The sequence below is a fragment of the Thalassophryne amazonica genome, chromosome 4 (genome assembly GCF_902500255.1).
Source record: "Thalassophryne amazonica chromosome 4, fThaAma1.1, whole genome shotgun sequence".
NCBI lineage: Eukaryota > Metazoa > Chordata > Actinopteri > Batrachoidiformes > Batrachoididae > Thalassophryne > Thalassophryne amazonica.
In genome coordinates this window covers 33,843,442-33,862,842 of record NC_047106.1, presented here as the reverse complement: position 1 = coordinate 33,862,842, position 19,401 = coordinate 33,843,442, and the positions used below count along the sequence as shown (strand labels likewise).

General features: G+C 40.2%; 1 protein-coding gene and 1 long non-coding RNA gene across 2 annotated transcripts in view; one reads left to right on the top strand and one right to left on the bottom strand.

Annotated features, from left to right (window-relative positions):
* Positions 1–474, top strand: part of LOC117509633 — an 81,993-nt gene extending 81,519 nt beyond the window's left edge. The window contains exon 3 of the long non-coding RNA XR_004560457.1: positions 307–474. This is a non-coding gene — a long non-coding RNA (uncharacterized LOC117509633). The remainder of the gene's footprint in view (positions 1–306) is intronic.
* LOC117509631 (cGMP-inhibited 3',5'-cyclic phosphodiesterase A-like) overlaps positions 1–19,401 on the bottom strand; it is a 147,939-nt gene that overhangs the window by 101,837 nt on the left and 26,701 nt on the right. The gene's annotated exons all lie outside the window — the stretch shown is intronic.

Here is a 19,401-nt window from a genome sequence, read left to right as displayed (position 1 = left end):
TCCAGTAACTAGACAATGTGTCCTTTTCTAAACCGTGGGTGTCAAATAGGGCCTGTAGGTTCTTAGAATATAATGGCAACCCCTTTAACAAGAACCTGATTTATACAAATAAAAAAAATCTAAACAGAACAGCGCATATTAAAACATTTTCCAGAGCTGTATCATAATTTCTACAACGATATTACACATGGCCTGAATGGATGCAGAGCAGATACACAGAACTTAATAAATGTCTTAACACCAGGTACTAAAATTTGAGAAGATCGCTTGATCGTCACTGTATTTATAAACCTTTCAGCTTTACAGGATGTTGGATCTCATCCCAGTGCACACTGGCCAGACAGCTGGAATAGACTTCAGCAGCATGAAGACGGACGTCTATTACATTTACACCTTTGACGAATGTAGTTTCTGGTGACTTTGCAGAGGTTTTTTTTTTTTAAGACAGTGTTTTTATGCATTGTAAGTGAATGGATTTGGTTAAATCCTGTGATTAGGAAATGTTTTGGGGTGAGTGATTTATACACATGGGCTGAAAAGGCGCTTGGTTATTTGTTCATTAATGAATGCGTGATGAACCTATTTGTCACATGTTACATTATATACCATACAGTGTAAAGGTGTATACTGGGACAGAGGTAAAGCACACAAAACAATGACATGGAACCATTCTGAGATGACTCTGTCCCAAGACTGTTTTTGTCTGTAGTTGGCACAGCTAACCTAAAAGTTAGTTTTGATTACTGCTGATTACTGAACTGTGCCAATGTCAAACCAATAAACCACTAAAACATTCAGCCATAGCTACTGATAACCACTAACCACTAACTGCTAACATAATATGAATGCTTTTTTGGTTTGTTATATTTTTTGGCACTGACATGCTGAAAAATAGACCTAAAAAGCTGTAATTTTAATATGTTGATGCATAAACATGGAGGTTCCCAAAAATGTTTAGTATGTCAAGATCAATGATGATCATATTGTGCATAGATAATTAAATGAACAAATGAAATTAAACAGGAGCGTCCATTTAACATACAGTTTACCATGTTTTATGGAGTATACAGTAAGTTGCACCTTAGTGCAACCTTAGTTGCTCTTTAATTTTTGAATTGAACCGTTGTGCATTCACACATGACCCCTGAATCAATCTAAATGTATTATGATTTTAATGTTACAAATTGAATAAGTTAAGGTTGTTTCACTGCTACTATGCATGCAAAGTCTTATAAAAGGTCAAAGGTTGGTTTAGGCTCTTACAAAACTGGAAAACTTAACATTGTGAGGTATGAATACAATGAACATGTCTGATAGTAATAGATGGTATAACGGATAAATATACTAGTTTGAACTTTACATTCAGTTCACAATTTGTTAATACTGTCATACAAGTTTAAAACAAGATAAATTTGTTATGCTATTTATGCTATGCTAACAACAGCTGGCTTCTTCTGTGCCTCTTCTATGCTGCACTTTCTGCTAGTGTAAGTGGTGCAGTGCTGCCCCCTGTGGTGAACAATGACTGCAGCACAGTAGCAAAAACTGAAAAAATGTCCCTGGTTGTACATAAGGGAACTTCCCACTAGTTTAAGGGTCCACTAATCCTAGATTTAAGGAGAGCATGTTGACGTTGTTTTTACATTTATGGTAGGCTATATGTTGCAGTAGGTAAAGTAGGTTAAATAATGTTACAAAAGTTTGACAATGAAAAACAACCCATTTAATTATGGTGAATTACCATTATTTGTTGATTTTCACCTCAACACATTTATAGACAACAGTACCATTAAAGGTGATTAATGGTGTATGTCAACAGAATCACATGTTTTATTTTTCCAAATTGAACAATACTGGATCTGATTTGCTAGCTATTTGAAAGTATTACAATTATTTGTGAACTTTAAAATCAATTTGGGGTTATAATATACACCATCAAATAATATAAGGTTAGGACTAGTGGACCCTCCCCATTCATAAAATATGTATTTGAATGTAAGTAATGACTTTTGGTTTATTCTAACATATCATGGCAAATGAATATCTACATTAAATGAGGAATTATATAGAATTGCATCAAATTATACCAACTTGAACTGAAAGGCCCTATAATATAAAGTATTGTTCCAAAATCGTATCACATCCCATGTATCAAGATGCGTATCTTATCGTTTTATGAGAGATACACACTCCTATGTAAGGGCATTAATTTAAAAACAAAAACATTATTTCACACATTTCATTTTTATCACTTGCATGGTTTTATCACCGCTGTGACTACGCTGATGCTAGCTCTCACCACCGCGTCAGGCATGTATAGTATGTCTGTATGTCAGCAGGACTGCCTCACTTAAGGCTTCACATGTACGCTCAAGTAAATGCATCGGTCAACAAATTCAGATGTGTGCATCTTATCGTGCTTTTCATGTGTGCTACACTGGCTGTGTGTGGTTTGTAGCTGTGATCCACCGTTGGTCCTGCAGCATTCAATAACTTGCTTTTAGGCTATGTCTGAATGCACGCTAGAATTAGAAGAAAATGTGCCACCATATTTAATGCCATATCAAACCATATCAAAATTAAAAAGGACCAAGTAAGAAATGCAATCTAAAATGAAGTATGCATTATCTAACTACAGTCAGGTCCATAAGTAACTGGACAAACTAAAGATTCTTATTCATGCAATTATTATTCAGCCAGGCAGGGGATGGATACATTTACATTTCCAAGTCCCTGAACATGTCTTGGGCTTCATCATGAATCATTAACAAATACAAACAGTATAGTACTTTAAGTTAAATCTTTCTGGTGTAGGCAGTTCTCCAAAACAAAGTGATTGTGCAAGAAGGAGACTAGTGAAGGAAGCCACCAAGCCACCCATGATAACTCTGAAAGAGTTATAGGCATCTGGCCCTGTCCATAGTGCAACACTCGTGTGTTGTACCATGAGTCACATCTTCATGTTCAAGTGGAACAAAGATTTTCATCAAAGAGAACATATCACATCTGGAATCGAGTCTCCCATGTGCCTTCTGGAAATTTCACATCTTCATTTTAGAAAATTGTGATGGTGCTAGGTCAGTGACAGCTAACTTTGATTCTGAAAAAAATAAAATTAAAAAATTACACTGAAAGACAAAACCTTGACTTAAAAAGAACAAACTGCCATTGAAACACGTGGAAAAAAGTTTTATTGATACTAAAAATAGTAATGACTGGAAAAAGTTGCACTGAAAATAAACATTAAAGATATATTTCAAATTACTCATTTTTAATTCAAAAGGCTTTCCTATCAGAATCTTCAGATGTTTTTTTTTTTTTACACTGACAAAGTCTTTATTTAATTTGAACTATTCTGAGACCAGTTTTGTGTGACTGGTAAGACTTTGGCTTGTTTCTGTCTTATCGATATATAATTTGCATAATGTGAGAGAAGACTGATTAAAAGATGGACATTTACAAAAAATTTAGACTGTAAAACACATCAGTATCAGCAAATATATCAAAATGTAACATTTTGCTAGATTGTGAAACATCAAAATTTTAACAGTGGTAATCCTTAAAAATGAATTTTCATTTTTTCCTGCTCTTACACAGATCATAGTGCCATCCAGATGAACAATGGTTGCTTTATCCTCTTATCACCACTCATACTTTAGAGATTTATAATACTTTTTGCAGGCACAGAACAAGAGGTCAAAATTCGAAAAAGTAGCGCCTGGACTGCACATGCAGCAGATATGCTGGGATAATTGTCAATTTAGACAAGGCACATCAGGACAAATGACAAAAAACAAAACAAAACAAACAAACAAACAAACAAAAAAAAAAACAGGCATGCACACATGCATACACACAGTATTGCCTTACATAACACAGTGAGTAATGGCAGCTGAGGACACAATCGTACTGCCTTTGGCATTTGTCCTGTGAAAGTTAGATAGAAGAAAACACGTGAGTGGGAGAGACATGCAGACAAGTGCACGCGTGTGTGTGTGTGTGTGTGAGAAAGAGAGAGAGAGAGAGAGAGAGAGAGAGAGAGAGAGATTTTTTTAAACTGCATGTCAACAGCTATGGCAAAATAACCTGCTCCTGATTATTACAGGTTTCTGCAGTCTCGGTTTTCTATGTGAATTAACAAAAAACTTTATTATAACCTTTCCCCACAGGGCTTGCTCATGCTGTTGTCAGATCAGGAAGTGTTTTTATTTTTTGGAGTACAAAGACTGCAATTCAGTGCTAGGACATTAGGTGGCACCACATGGCAAAGCCACGATGAAACTCAATGAAAAGTTGAAGAAGAAGTGTTGGTACTTTTGCACGTCCTCCTTCAGGTTCCCATCAAAGTAGCTCCCTCATTTTTGTTCTCCATTTCTCTCAAACAAATTTATTGTTAAACCTTCTCAATGATGTAAATTCATAGTTGAATAATTCACTCCTTTAGATAACGATACAACCAAACATGACAATGCTTCATTTATAATTATGGCTCAAAATGAACCATGTCAGTGACAGCATTTAAAAACGTCCATCTGTTTTCACAGTTGGGAGGACTGTCATGTGTCTGGACCAATGGGATAGAATCCTAAGGGAAACCGGGGCACGGTGAATCAGTAGCTATATCTGCAAAACTACATATATTTGCAGCAGTTATGCCACATTTTTATGCACAAAGACATCCCCCTTATAAATTAGTGTTTTGTTTTTGGATACATTAAGGGTAAAACTAAGTGGCAAGTGAAGTCAGTTTTTTTCCTATCAAAAGTAAATTTTGTGGATGTCAGTGTCTTTGTATTAATTTCTCACAACAGAGGAAAGGTGGCCCAAAAAATTGTTATTAGTGAGACGACTACCCCGTTCAAGTGAAGAGTATGTGTTATGTCTTCTCCATACTATCAGCTATTTGATAACGACACGTGTGACATGCACCCGGGGCACAGTGAATCAGACTAGAAAGTGATTTACTAAGCTCCAGTATCAAGTGGATGACAAATATTACTTGTTGAAGTGTATACATTTATTTTCCAATGAATTATTTGTATAATTTGTGTATATAAACAACTGTTTACACGTTTGAACAGAAATTATGACAGTTATATTTATAATAGTTTCTAAAAGACTTATATCACTATATAAGACACTCACACATTACATAGCTGGATTATTGGATTATAGTTTGTATATGCATCATCATATATTTAATAATTTTGAGAACATCTTTATAATGTGTTTTTTCATTATATTCTGAGTTGATTCACTGTGCCCCGGACACTGATTCACTGTGCCCTATGAATTAGTGTCCAGGGCACAGTGAATCAAAAATTTTAAAATCAATTTAAAGACCTGTAAATTACACTTGGGGAGACATAAATAACACAGCCTTATAAACAATAACTTGCTGTATTAAATCCACAATAAAATGACCTAAACCTATGCATAATGTGTTTATGCTGCTACAAAACGTTTCTGATCCACTGGTCCTAGGGTCCACTGGTCCTAACCTCTTTATATTATTTGATGGTGCATATTACAACCCCAAACTGATTTTAAAGTTCACAAATAAATGTAATACTTTCAAACCAGATCCAGTTTTGTTCAATTTACAAAAATAAAACATATGATTCTGTTGACATACACCATAAATCACCTGTACTGCTGTCTATAAATCAGCTAAATTGAAACCTCACCAAATAATGTTTATTCATCATAATGAAATGTTTTTTTTTAAATTGTCACACTTTTGTAACATTACTTAACCTACTTTAGTGCAACATATAGCCTCCCATACATGTAAAAACTACTTCAACATGCTCTCTTTAATACTAGGACTAGGACTAGTGGGCCCTAGGACTCGTGGGAAGTTCCCTCTGGAATGATAGCTTCAGAAACATGGAGCTCCTCCACACACACGTGCACACACACACACACACCAGTGCTCGAGGGACGAGGCAATTCCAAATCTATGTGTATATGTTAAAGTATTGTTTACAGTATCCAGTCATAAATTCCAGCATAACATTTCAAATTCTTGAATCACCGAAATGAAACTATGGATGCCGATCAAGTCAAAAAGGCATTTTTGAGAGCAATTGAACATAAACATCCTGATTATTCTTTGGTGGCCATAAGGTCTTGAAGTGGAATATAGAACTACATTTCGTCCACCCATGGAAACATCAGTCACACTTTCTGGTGCGCAAGACAACCTGATTGAAATTCATGTGACTTTCATCAAACTGGAGCTGAACAACTTAAAAGAGAGTATCTTGGACAAATTCAAGTTGGAGCATGACTGGGTTTCACCAAAACCATCTAAGGGTTCGTTTTTTTGCTCAGTGATAAATAGAGATACATGCAGAGCCTTCTGTCCACACTCTACATACATTTCATTTGCATTTGTATATTTTTCCTGACAGCTTACAGATATGGATTAAACGAAGCAGAACAGCCAGTTTCCTTGAGACAAGTCAGGGGATGGATACATGAACATTACCAAGTCACTGAATAGGTCATTAACTTTTTTCTTCAATCATTTAGAAATACAAATAGTATGTTTCTGTTTGGTAAATCTGTGTCAAGTAGACAGTACTTTTAGAGTGGCTATGCTGGAAGGAGACTCGTGAGATAAAACACCAAGACACCCAGGCAACTCTGAAAGAGCTATGGGCTTCTGTGGTCTTGGTTGGAGAAACTGCGCATAATGCAACGTTTGTCTGTTGCATCACGTTATACAGCTTCATGTTAGAGTGGCATCAAAGAGGATTTTCTTTAAAAGAACACGTGAAATTTCAGCTACAGTTTGCCAGAAGCCAAGATTTGTTGTTGGGTAAAGCAGTGGGCTTGTGACTAAAAGGTCTTCAAATCAAATCAAATCAATTTTATTTATATAGCACCAAATCACAACAAACAGTTGCCCCAAGGCGCTTTATATTGTAAGGCAAAGCCATACAATAATTACGGAAAACCCCAATGGTCAAGACGACCCCTTGTGAGCAAGCACTTGGCGACAGTGGGAAGGAAAAACTCCCTTTTAACAGGAAGAAACCTCCGGCAGAACCAGGCTCAGGGAGGGGCAGTCTTCTGCTGGGACTTGTTGGGGCTGAGGGAGAGAACCAGGAAAAAGACATGCTGTGGAAGAGAGCAGAGATCAATCACTAATGATTAAATGCAGAGTGGTGCATACAGAGCAAAAAGAGAAAGAAACACTCAGTGCATCATGGGAACCCCCCAGCAGGAAATTAGAGGTCATCCATGTCTTTATGTCTGTAAGACAATCCTGCAGTTTAGCTAATTGTGTGTCCTCTGGCTTCATGGATAGATAAAGCTGGGTATCATCTGCATAACAATGAAAATTTAAGCAATGCTGTCTAATAATACTGCCTAAGGGAAGCATGTATAAAGTGAATAAAATTGGTCCTAGCACAGAACCTTTTGGAACTCCATAATTAACCTTAGTCTGTGAAGAAGATTCCCCATTTACATGAACAAATTGTAATCTATTAGATAAATATGATTCAAACCACCGCAGTGCAGTGCCTTTAATACCTATGGCATGCTCTAATCTCTGTAATAAAATTTTATGGTCAACAGTATCAAAAGCAGCACTGAGGTCTAACAGGACAAGCACAGAGATGAGTCCACTGTCTGAGGCCAAAAGAAGATAATTTGTAACCTTCACTAATGCTGTTTCTGTACTATGATGAATTCTAAAACCTGACTGAAACTCTTCAAATAGACCATTCCTCTGCAGATGATCAATTAGCTGTTTTACAACTACCCTTTCAAGAATTTTTGAGAGAAAAGGAAGGTTGGAGATTGGCCTATAATTAGCTAAGATAGCTGGGTCAAGTGATGGCTTTTTAAGTAATGGTTTAATTACTGCCACCTTAAAAGCCCGTGGTACATAGCCAACTAATAAAGATAGATTGATCATATTTAAGATCGAAGCATTAATTAATGGTAGGGCTTCCTTGAGCAGACTGGTAGGAATGGGGTCTAATAGACATGTTGATGGTTTGGGGAAAGTAACTAATGAAAATAACTCAGACAGAACAATCGGAGAGAAAGAGTCTAACCAAATACCGGCATCACTGAAAGCAGCCAAAGATAACGATACGTCTTTGGGATGGTTATGAGTCATTTTTTCTCTAATAGTTAAAATTTTATTAGCAAAGAAAGTCATGAAGTCATTACTAGTTAAAGTTAAAGGAATACTCGGCTCAATAGAGCTCTGACTCTTTGCCAGCCTGGCTACAGTGCTGAAAAGAAACCTGGGGTTGTTCTTATTTTCTTCAATAAGTGATGAGTAGTAAGATGTCCTACCTTTACGGAGGGCTTTTTTATAGAGCAACAGACTCTTTTTCCAGGCTAAGTGAAGATCTTCTAAATTAGTGAGACGCCATTTCCTCTCCAATTTACGGGTTATCTGCTTTAAGCTGTGAGTTTGTGAGTTATACCACGGAGTCAGGCACTTCTGATTTAAGGCTCTCTTTTTCAGAGGAGCTACAGCATCCAAAGTTGTTCAGTTCAAACCCTTGTCAGATGGGAAAATCACTCAGGGCCCTTGGGCAAAGTCCTTAATCCCCATGTTGCTCCCTGTGTGTGGTGATCACCTTGCATGGCAACACCCTGAAATCTTTGTGAATGGCTGAATGTGAGGCATCGCTGTAAAGCCCTTTGACCATACAATTGCTATATAAATGCATCCCATTTACCATTCCCATGTCTCCAATCACACACACAGAAGCATAGAATTCTTTCAGAGATGTCTTGATGACTTCCCTCATTAGTCCCCTTCCAGCATGATCACTCAGTTTTTGAGAATTGCGTACTTGACACAGATTTATCACACATTACCACACTGTTTGTTTTCCTTAATGACTGATCTAAACAAAGTCCAAGTTATACTTAGTGACTTGGAAATGTTCAGGTATCCATCCCCTGACTTGTCTCAAGAAAACTGGCTGTAAAAGTGATTATATAATCCTTATATTTAGAATAAACTGCTCTCGTCCCAACTTTTTTGCATCCACCAAGGACGTAATAAAATCAAAGGCATTTATTTATCTGTCTATCTGTTAGTGGGATTACATCAAAACTACTGCACAGATTTGAAAAAAATTTCACCACACATAGCTATTAGACCATCGGAGTCTCCACTGAATTTTGGAGGTGATCCGGATCTGGATTGGCGGACATCAGAAATCTCTGATTGCTCTTGTTTTTTCAATATGTTGCAGGTCTTAAATGCAGGAATGGGTGTATATCAACAAATGAAATAAGGTTGACCACACAAAATATTCTGATTTCATACTGTCTGCAATGAAATGTGAGGATCACTGCATTTTGTAAATGTATTTTTTTCTTTCTCACAGTGAGATAAACGGTGAGAAGATTCAAGGTCTGGAAGGTGATCCATGTCATCAACAACCAACATTTTCAATAACTTTATTAAAATTGCTTCATAACATTTTTGAGCAATCTTGCCAACAACCAGACAAAGAAAGTGGTCAATGCAAAAATTGTGTACATTGTTCACAGGAGACAATGGTTCTGTTTGATGTTCTGCTGATAAAAGAGCCCCATTTCTTACAGAAATATTGCAGGTGAGTTATTTTAGACAATCAGAAGCAAAGAAACATCACACGGCCTGTTATTTCTCATTTTACCAAACACACAACCATTATCACAACAACTGCAGATCGTGTTTCAAAGAAGCAGGTACGCCGGTAGTTGTCTCTCTTAAAATAGAAGTTTAGTTCTCCTGTGGAAACAGATTGCCGTGTGTAAAGACACAGCTTTCTCATTGTCATGTCCAGACGAGCCCATGACAGGATTTACTGTCTCTCAGTGCAAACTCTGTCAATTAGCTGCTGTATGTACGTCACCAGTGTGTGGGAGTCTGTGCATGTGAGTGCAATGTGTATGTGTGCATTATGAGGCATAATGGAAGGGGAAAAACACTCCCAAATGCATGTGATGCAATTATGCCCTTGATTATCTGATTGGGTAATCTACAGGCAGGCTGGAGGCGTCCAAGACAAACATACTGACGGCAGACTGTTGACCAAAAGGCGAGGGAAAGTGCTCACACGAGCATGTCCAGTGCTGCACATGCAGCAGGAAGAAAGAAAGTACAAAGACCATCAGTGGGTGTTTATGTATTTTTGTGTGGAGGATATGTTTCTCTTCAACAAATGCCCTGCACATTAAAATCTACTTAAAATGGTTATAATTGTGCAAAAATGATTGTGTATGTAAACTATTTTTTTTTTATTCTGCATGATGAAGTCAAAGGGCCTAATCTTAACACCCAGAGCAAAGCAGTCCACAGTGAGCCACAAGGGTCACTGGTACCAGCTACGCTCAACGGTGCACCCATGGACATGATGGTTTTAAAATGAGATGTGGTCAGGCACAGTGTTGGTGCTTCGCTATTATGATGCAGCAGAAAGCAATGGGGCAATAAATGACCAGAAATCTGGTCCAAAGTCAAGAGTTTGTGGTGGCCAAGCAATTAAGTGCGCTTGTTTCCAATGCAGAAGGTCCCTGGTTCAAGGCCATCCCTGTCCAGGAAGGGCATCCAGGATACAAACTTGTGCCAAATCAGCCTGCAGCTCCACCTTGGATCTGCCGAGGCAATCCTGAGTGAAACAAGGGGACTTGTTCAAACCAACCCAGTTTCACTCCATTTTGTGATGGCATCATGAAAAGTCAATTCTGTTGTCAATTTTGAAAAGTTTGTGATGCTGTCATGAAAATGTGGTGCTTTTTGTGACAGGAGCTTGAAATGCGTGGTGATGCGCGGGGGGGGGGGGGGGGGGTCTGTGGGAGTTAGAGTTACAGGAAGGGGTGGAGTTAGAAACGCATCACGAAAATGTGACTCATTTTGTGACGGGAGCACAAAGAAAAAAATGTGAGACTGGGTTAGTTCAAACATGCCTTAGATAAGATATGATGCATAAAAGTGTTTTGTCCCATATTCTTACACTGGTGTTCTTCCTTTCTGGGTTCACTTGCAGGGAGCAACAATGGAATGGTTGAAGGCACAACCAGGCAAATTCTCAGTTTGAGAAATAGTCTGGTACCTCTTCATTCATGTTTCATTTCCAGGAGATAGTACCACTGGGCACAGACTAAACTGCCTCTGACTTCTATTGGACAGACCTAAAACCAATCAAAACATCAAAAAAGACTCTTGTCAGCAAACGTGTAAAGATGCTGTGCAGTGGAGTTAATATGTTGGTGAATGATTGCTGCCCGTTTTTCCATAAAAACCTGAAAGGCCATAATGCTTACAGTCATTCAAAAAATGTTTTTGAAGAGAAGATTTAGCAAAAATGAGTTCTGCTTTTATATTTATTCACAAAATGAATTATGGGTCTTGTTTACCAGGCTTGGACTGCTTGCAACTGCTTCACCTCAGGGAGCTTTGGTGGCTACTCCTGTAAATGCTCTGCTTGTGCACTTTGACAGTTTGTGTGAGAGATATGTTTCCTCCCCAGAAAACCTCTCCCTTGAATCTGTCATCACAAAAACAATGTGCTTGTTTTGAGCATACCTGACTCTGAAAGGGAGTGACACCCATGATTAACTGAGACACTAACGCCAACCTCTATACGGTCTGTATCATGCTTTGCTGTCAGATTAAGCATCATGTAAATTTCAGAGATGGGCTGGTGCTGATCCATGAATATTGTATTATGAAGTAGATGAGTCAACAACACCCCCTCGACATGATGCCAGTCCACTGCGCGGTACTTCCGCAGGCAACACTGGTATCCATTTCCAGCTGGGTGGACTGGCACGATGCAGATGAAGTGCCTTGTCCAAGGAAACGCACGTAGCGTGAAGCACAGACTTGAAACTGAACCTTGTAAAGTGCAGGGCATTAGCGTGAGTGCACACATTGATCAGCAGAGGTCACTCGATGCAGTGTTGATAATCAGACCAGGATTCTGCCACCATGTTAGCAGAGACTGTTGTATCTGGATGAAAACCCAGCATGCAACATAATGTGTGTATCTGCACCTTTGTGTGTAGGCTAATGTCTTTTGTCATCTTTTGTTTTCTTCTGGGTCACCACAGCAGATCCCGTGTGGATCTCCATCTTGATTTGGAACAAGGTTCACAGTAGAATGCCCATCCTGATACAACTGCAGATGTCCAAGGAGACTGGAGCATAAGTGGCATCAAACCAGGGGCCTTCTTGTGGGAACTGAGGGGTGTGTGAGATGTGTGTGAGAGAGAAGCACAAGGAGACAGAAAAACACTCCAATGTGGAGTGACTGAGGCAAGGAGTACTGCAGTTTTTTGTGATAAACGCATGATGAAGCTGCCCAGGGACAGTGTGTATGAGAGAGAGGGGGAGAGAGAGAGAGAGAGAGCACTAGATTGCTTGACTGGGTTAGTGATTTAATCCACAGTGACACCGCAACTTAGTCTGAAAATGGGTCCTGCTCCTGTCTTATGAGGAGATGCCACATCTGGGCGCTTCACCGAGGCCAGGCTCAGTGCTCAGTATGCGGCTGTACGCAACATATTCGTATGATATTTTGATGTCTGTGGACTGTGGAAAATGCACCGTTCTAGTCTTATTAGATCTCTCCTCGGCATTTGACACTGTCGATCATAAAATCCTACAAACAAGACTACGCAATTTGGTCGGTTTGTCAGGGACTGTTCTAGTGTGGTTCACCTCTTATTTGTCGGGTCGTAGTTTTAGTGTCACTGCAAATCATATAATTTCTGACTCTGCCAGTTTGATGTGCGGTGTACCACAGGGTTCTGTTTTGGGCCCAATTTTGTTTCTGCTCTATGTTTCTCCCTTGGGAAAGATTATCCAGGAGTTTGTTGATGTTTCTTATCATTTATTTGCTGATGACATCCAAATTTACTGCTCATTTAAAGCCTCTGAGATCCAGAAATTGCACTCTTTACTGAATTGCCTTGAGAAAATAAAACAATGGCTCGGTGCAAATTCCCTGCAGTTAAATTCGGATAAAACCGAGGTGCTGATGGTTGCCCCCGATGATGTAATTCCTGGGTTTTAACAGTATTTAGGTCTTTTCTGCAAAATCTAGCCTGAGAATTCTCTGTGTTATCTTCCATAAAGAAATGTCATTTGAGCATCATTCTAAGCAGCTAACCAAAAACTGTTTCTACCAGTTGAAGATTTCCAAACTCAGATCAATTGTTTCAAAAAATGATCTTGAGTTGATATTAATGCTTTTGTATCTTCTTGTTTGGACTACTGCAACAATTTGTTTTCTTGTTTAAACAAAAAAGGAGCTGTCCTGTCTGCAGTAGGTCCAAAATTCTGCAGCAAGGCTGCTGTCTCGCTCAAACAGAAGGACTCATATTTCTCCTATTTTAAAGTCCCTTCATTGGCTCCCAGTGTCATTTTGTTTCCATTTTAAAATCCTGGTGCTGACTTTTAGAGCTTTGCATGGCCAGGCTCCCTCCTACATTAGCAACCTGTTATGTCCCTACACTTCCGCTCAGAACCGGAGGTCAGTGGATCAGAACCTTCTGATGGTTACTCGTACCCACTTTAAGACCCATGGAGATCGCTCCTTCCAGGCTGCTGCGCTGAGGCTCTGGAACGATCTCTCTTTGTCTCTTTGTTCACTGGACTCTGTTGATGTTTTTAAGAGCAAACTTAAAACCCATCTGTTTCTCCTGGCATTCAAACCATAGTAGTGAGAGGGCTGTTTTATGACCACTGGGTGTGTCTTAATGTTATTTTATTGTGATGTTAATTGTATACTCAACAAAAATATAAACGCAACACTTTTGGTTTTGCTCCCATTTTGTATGAGATGAACTCAAAGATCTAAAACTTTTTCCACATACACAATATTACCATTTCCCTCAAATATTGTTCACAAACCAGTCGAAATCTGTGATAGTGAGCACTTCTCCTTTGCTGAGATAATCCATCCCACCTCACAGTTGTGCCATACCAAGATGCTGATTAGACACCATGATTAGTGCACAGGTGTGCCTTAGACTGTCCACAATAAAAGGCCACTCTGAAAGGTGCAGTTTTGTTTTATTGGGGGGGGATACCAGTCAGTATCTGGTGTGACCACCATTTGCCTCATGCAGTGCAACACATCTCCTTCGCATCATCCGTGAAGAGAACACCTCTCCAACGTGCCAAACGGCAGCGAATGTGAGCATTTGCCCACTCAAATCGGTTACGACGACGAACTGGAGTCAGGTCGAGACCCCGATGAGGATGACGAGCATGCAGATGAGCTTCCCTGAGACAGTTTCTGACAGTTTGTGCAGAAATTCTTTGGTTATGCAAACCGATTGTTTCAGCAGCTGTCCGAGTGGCTGGTCTCAGACGATCTTGGAGGTGAACATGCTGGATGTGGAGGTCCTGGGCTGGTGTGGTTACACGTGGTCTGCGGTTGTGAGGCTGGTTGGATGTACTGCCAAATTCTCTGAAACGCCTTTGGAGACGGCTTATGGTAGAGAAATGAACATTCAATACACGAGCAACAGCTCTGGTTGACATTCCTGCTGTCAGCATGCCAATTGCACGCTCCCTCAAATCTTGCGACATCTGTGGCATTGTGCTGTGTGATAAAACTGCACCTTTCACACTGGCCTGGGAATGCCTCAGGATCCCCCAATCAGAGGTGGTCAATGTCTGGGGTCCCCTACTGGAGCTGTTTCCCCCGTGACCCGATCTTGGATAAGCGGTTGAAGATGAGTGAGTGAGTGAGTGAGTGATTGAGTATTGCCAATATGATCAAAATTTGCACTTAAAGAAAGGCAGCATGACGTCAGCTGGCCGCGCGCTTGAACATGTTTCTCATATATTTTGTAAAAGTTAGTGAGAAATAAACACTTCTAAATCTAAAAATGCTGTTTTTGAAACCAGATAACATCTCTGAAGTGATTTACAAGGCATCTTACAGATGCTTGCGCGCACGCCCCCGGAATGCGCATCGTGCAAGTGAGTCGGGTCACAGGTAATCTCAAAACCTTACACATGCACACGTGCGCTTCCTCCTGCAGACCATTTGCACAGCAGCGAAATATAGAAGGAACAGAAAATATTCATTCTGGACCCCCCCCAGCTAAACATTAAAATGAGCTGTAATTTTGCAACATTACAAAAATAAACCAACATTATAACGCTTGGATTTCAGTAGGAACTAAACTTTGTCAGTTTTGTACAATTTGACAGACTGTACAACTTTAAACGTGAAAAGCGCGTTGAGCCAATTTGTAGGAATAAGCACGAAATATCGCCCATAAGTTTTCATATCATATAAAACGTATCCCGAGAATACGCTGCTCCACTGCAAGTCCATCTGTGAGTGACAAATGACATAACAGAAATTTGTTCCTGTGCATTTGATTCTGTACCAAACAGAAGGTTGTAGGTTCAAACAAACTTGGTATATTTCTGGGTGGAGTGTGGACCCTGGGTATAGCTGTGTCTAAAATCATTCTGGATTGTTCTCACAGGCTGAACACCGGAGTGTAAAAATAAATACTGTTGGTGTTCATTTGGAACCTCTGACTTTGCTGTGTATGTCGTCCCGCTCCAGGCTCACCGTGCACTCTGTGTCCACAGAGCAATGGAACGTGGAAAGAGAACAAATTCCTAATTATCCTGCCTGAACTGCAGCCACTTTAGGTTTTTATCACCAGGAATCTGTGAATGTCATGAACATGAGGCGCCCATGGATTGTGCAGAGGTGAGAAAGGAAACTACCAGACAGACACACAGCTAGATTGTGCTTGTTGATGCTGCGCCTGCCCCGTCCAATTCCCTCCCCACCCCCCCACAGCATATTTTGGAGCTAAAATACACCATTGAGTCAGGTAACAAGGCAATCCTTGTCCAAGGCCACCAAACCTCATCTGGACAGCCAGCAGCAAAGCCACTATATGCATGTATGTGAGCGTGTGTACAGTCGCGGCCGCGGCAGGTTAAAATTATTTGCTGCTTTCTCCCAGCCTCCACGTTATAGAGGCTGGCCTACTCTCATAGAACAGCAACAAGTATTCAAACCATTTACTGAAGTAAAATTAGCTTCCTTTCACAGTACGGAGCTTTTGAAAATTTGATGGGAAAATGGTGCATTCTGAGGCTGCCGGAGGAGGACAGTTATTGTTTGTTCTTGTTTTTTTTCCTGAAAGATGAGACAGTAAAAATTTAAACGATAATAACACAAATTTCCAAGGTCTCTTTGACCTTCCTTGATAAAAACGATGTCCACAAAGCATGTTTTGCAGATATTGATTATCTCACACACACACACACACACACATACGAGGTCTATTAGAAAAGTATCCGACCTTATTATTTTTTCAAAAACCATATGGATTTGAATCACGTGTGATTATATCAGACATGCTTGAACCCTCATGGGCATGCGAGAGTTTTTTCACGCCTGTCGGTTACGTCATTCGCCTGTGGGCAGTCTTTGAGTGAGGAGTGGCCCACCCTCTCGTCGATTTTTTTTCATTGTTTAGGAATGGCTCAGAGACTGTTGCTTTGTTTGATCAAATTTTTTTCAAAACTGTAAGGCACAACTGAGTGGACACCATTCGATAAATTTAGCTGGTTTTCGGTAAAAATTTTAATGGCTGATGAGAGATTTTGGTCTGGTAGTGTCGACGTAAAGACGGCCCATGGTGCCTGAAGGCAGTCTGCGCTTCGAGGCGGCAGCGTCTCACCGTTTCAAGTTGAAAACTTCCACATTTCAGGCTCTGTTGACCCAGGAAGTCGTCAGAGAACAGAACTTTCAGAAGAAGTCGGCATGAGGAGTTTATTCGGACATTCCATTGTTAACGGACATTTTGTAATGAAAGAACGTGCGGGCAGAGTCGCATGTCAGGCTGGACCCGACCGCGGGGGGTCGCGACAGAAAAAACACCTCCGTTGGAAACCTTAACGGGCAAGTTGGAACATGCCCAAGCTGTTAAACAATTTCTCAGTTACTCACTTGTTGAAAGCCATCAAAAGCCGCCTGAATTTTACAAATGGTTTTCAACACGGAGGTGTTTTTCCTGTCGCAGCGCACACAGATTCGCCGAGTCGTCACGGAAACAACTCGGCGAATTTGCGCACACGTCTTTCATTACAAAATGTCCTTAAACAGTGGAATGTCCGCATAAAGTCCTCATGCCGGCCTCTTCTGAATCTTATCTGTTCTCTCACGACGTCCTGGGTGAATTAAGCCTTAAATTAGGATGTTTTCAGGTCGAAACAGGCCGACGACGGTGCCTGGAAATGCTGCGCAACATCCCGCTCCGTGAGAAGTCCTTACAGCGACAGAAACACCCCATAATCTCTCATCAGCCGTTAAACTTTTCACCGAAAACCAGCTTAATTTCTCGAATAGTGTCCACTCAGATATTCCTCACAGGTCCAGAAAAAATTTTGATAAAGCAACGCGCGTTGTCTCAAGCAGCATGTGAAACAAAGGAATTCAGCCAAGAGGGCGGGACCACATCTCACTCAAGGCCTGCCCACAGGGAAATGACATCACCGACACGCGTGAAAAAACTCACGCATGCGCACGAGGGTTCAAGCATGATTGGTGTAATCGCACGTCATTCAAATCCATATAGTTTTAAAAAAAATAAAAAGGTAGGATACTTTTCTGATAGACCTCGTATATATATATATATATAGAGAGAGAGAGAGAGAGAGAGAGAGAGAGAGAGAGAGAGAGAGAGAGAGAGAGAGAGATGTCCATGGGCTCTAGTTATGTTCATTAGAATGCCCACCCCTCCATATATTTCATGGAAATGCCTGATTTACTCACAGATAAAAATAAATTACAAATAACTCATGCGTTTAATGCCAGGCGGTGCCAGATCCATTCTGCTTTGTGCGTAACTGTCATACTTCAAAGTCTCAAATTAACATCATTGTCACAGGACTACGACTGATTAAAGAAAAAAAACAACAACATTGAATGCATGGGTAAAATTAATGAATTTAAAAAAAATAATTCCCCATACAATACAAAATGTGTTGTGGGTCACCCAGTATATTTACGGATCTCGGGAAAGACCAGCGCACACTAATGACATTGTCAGAGGTAAGACACAGAAGCAGTGAGGAAAAGGTCATGAAAACTCATTGGTTTTTGCTTTTTATGGTGTGTTGAGGTCATGAAATGAATTTTAATAAGGGTGGGCATTTAACCAACTTTCATTAAAAAAGAGATTGGGTGGATGATCGGTGAAGGGGACATTCCAACGCACAGATAGGGTACCCGTTGTCTATCACACCTTGGTGAACAATGGGCATCCCTTTGGCCTTCCCAAGCCACTGACATCCTCAACTTGAAGGTACCTGCATGTTGGATCACGACCAGAAAAACGAGACATGGCCAGAATGTCATAGCTGACATTCCCTCATAATACAAATAATACTCCTCACCTAAGGGCCCAGTCTCACGGCACACGCTGAACGAAGGATAAAAAAATCACAAAGTCACAAATCGTTGAGAAAAAGTGAACAAATGATCCTGCGCCTTCCCATCACTGAAAAGCCTGCGAATCAAGAGTACAAAAAGGAACGAAACAAAACCAAAACTAATGAAAGAAAAACAACGACTTTGACGCTTTAAATGAAATCAAAACGAAACATGCACAATGAGGTGACGGACAGCAGCAGGTATGAGACAGAGTGCAACCAACCATGTCCTCATGTCCACAGTACTTGCAGGTGCAGCATTTGGTTGTCTTGACAACAGGTGAGAGATGTTGTTTGTCTTCACGTGTGCACACGCAGGCCGGCCACAAACGGCTGGAACGTGTGTAAATAGTTAAAGTATTGGATAAAACGTTTTTACCGCTATTGTTTCTGTATGACAACATTGTTTTTTTGTCTTACACATGAACGAGTCATCAGTGATACAAGGATGTTACATGCAGCTTGTCGGAGCTACAGTTATTGATCCATTCAGATATCGTCAACGTTGGTGCAATATGTCTGACTTGGGAGGTTGGACAAAGTTGGACAACAGTCAAACGGAACGCTGACGCTACAGAAACAACAAAAAGGATAAGGAACCATCAGGACAGACATCAAAACAAAATACGGTCAAATTGAGGTTGCTGTCGGTATTCATTCACATTTTTCAACAGTTTGAAAGCAGCTGCAGGAACGAAGTTGGACGATGGTTAAACAATGCCTCTAAAAGTCAACATACACATCCACATTTCTTGTTTCGTTTGGGCTTTGTTGTCCTTCATTAGTGCCAGAGCTTAAGCAACCCTTCATCTGACACAAAGTCATTCCAGCAGTATTCAAAGATCCTCTGACTGTAGAGACCTGCTACCAAAGACATCTAGTCATAGGTCACTGGTTTGCTTCCAAGTCTTACAACCATACAGTGAGACAGGAACCACCAC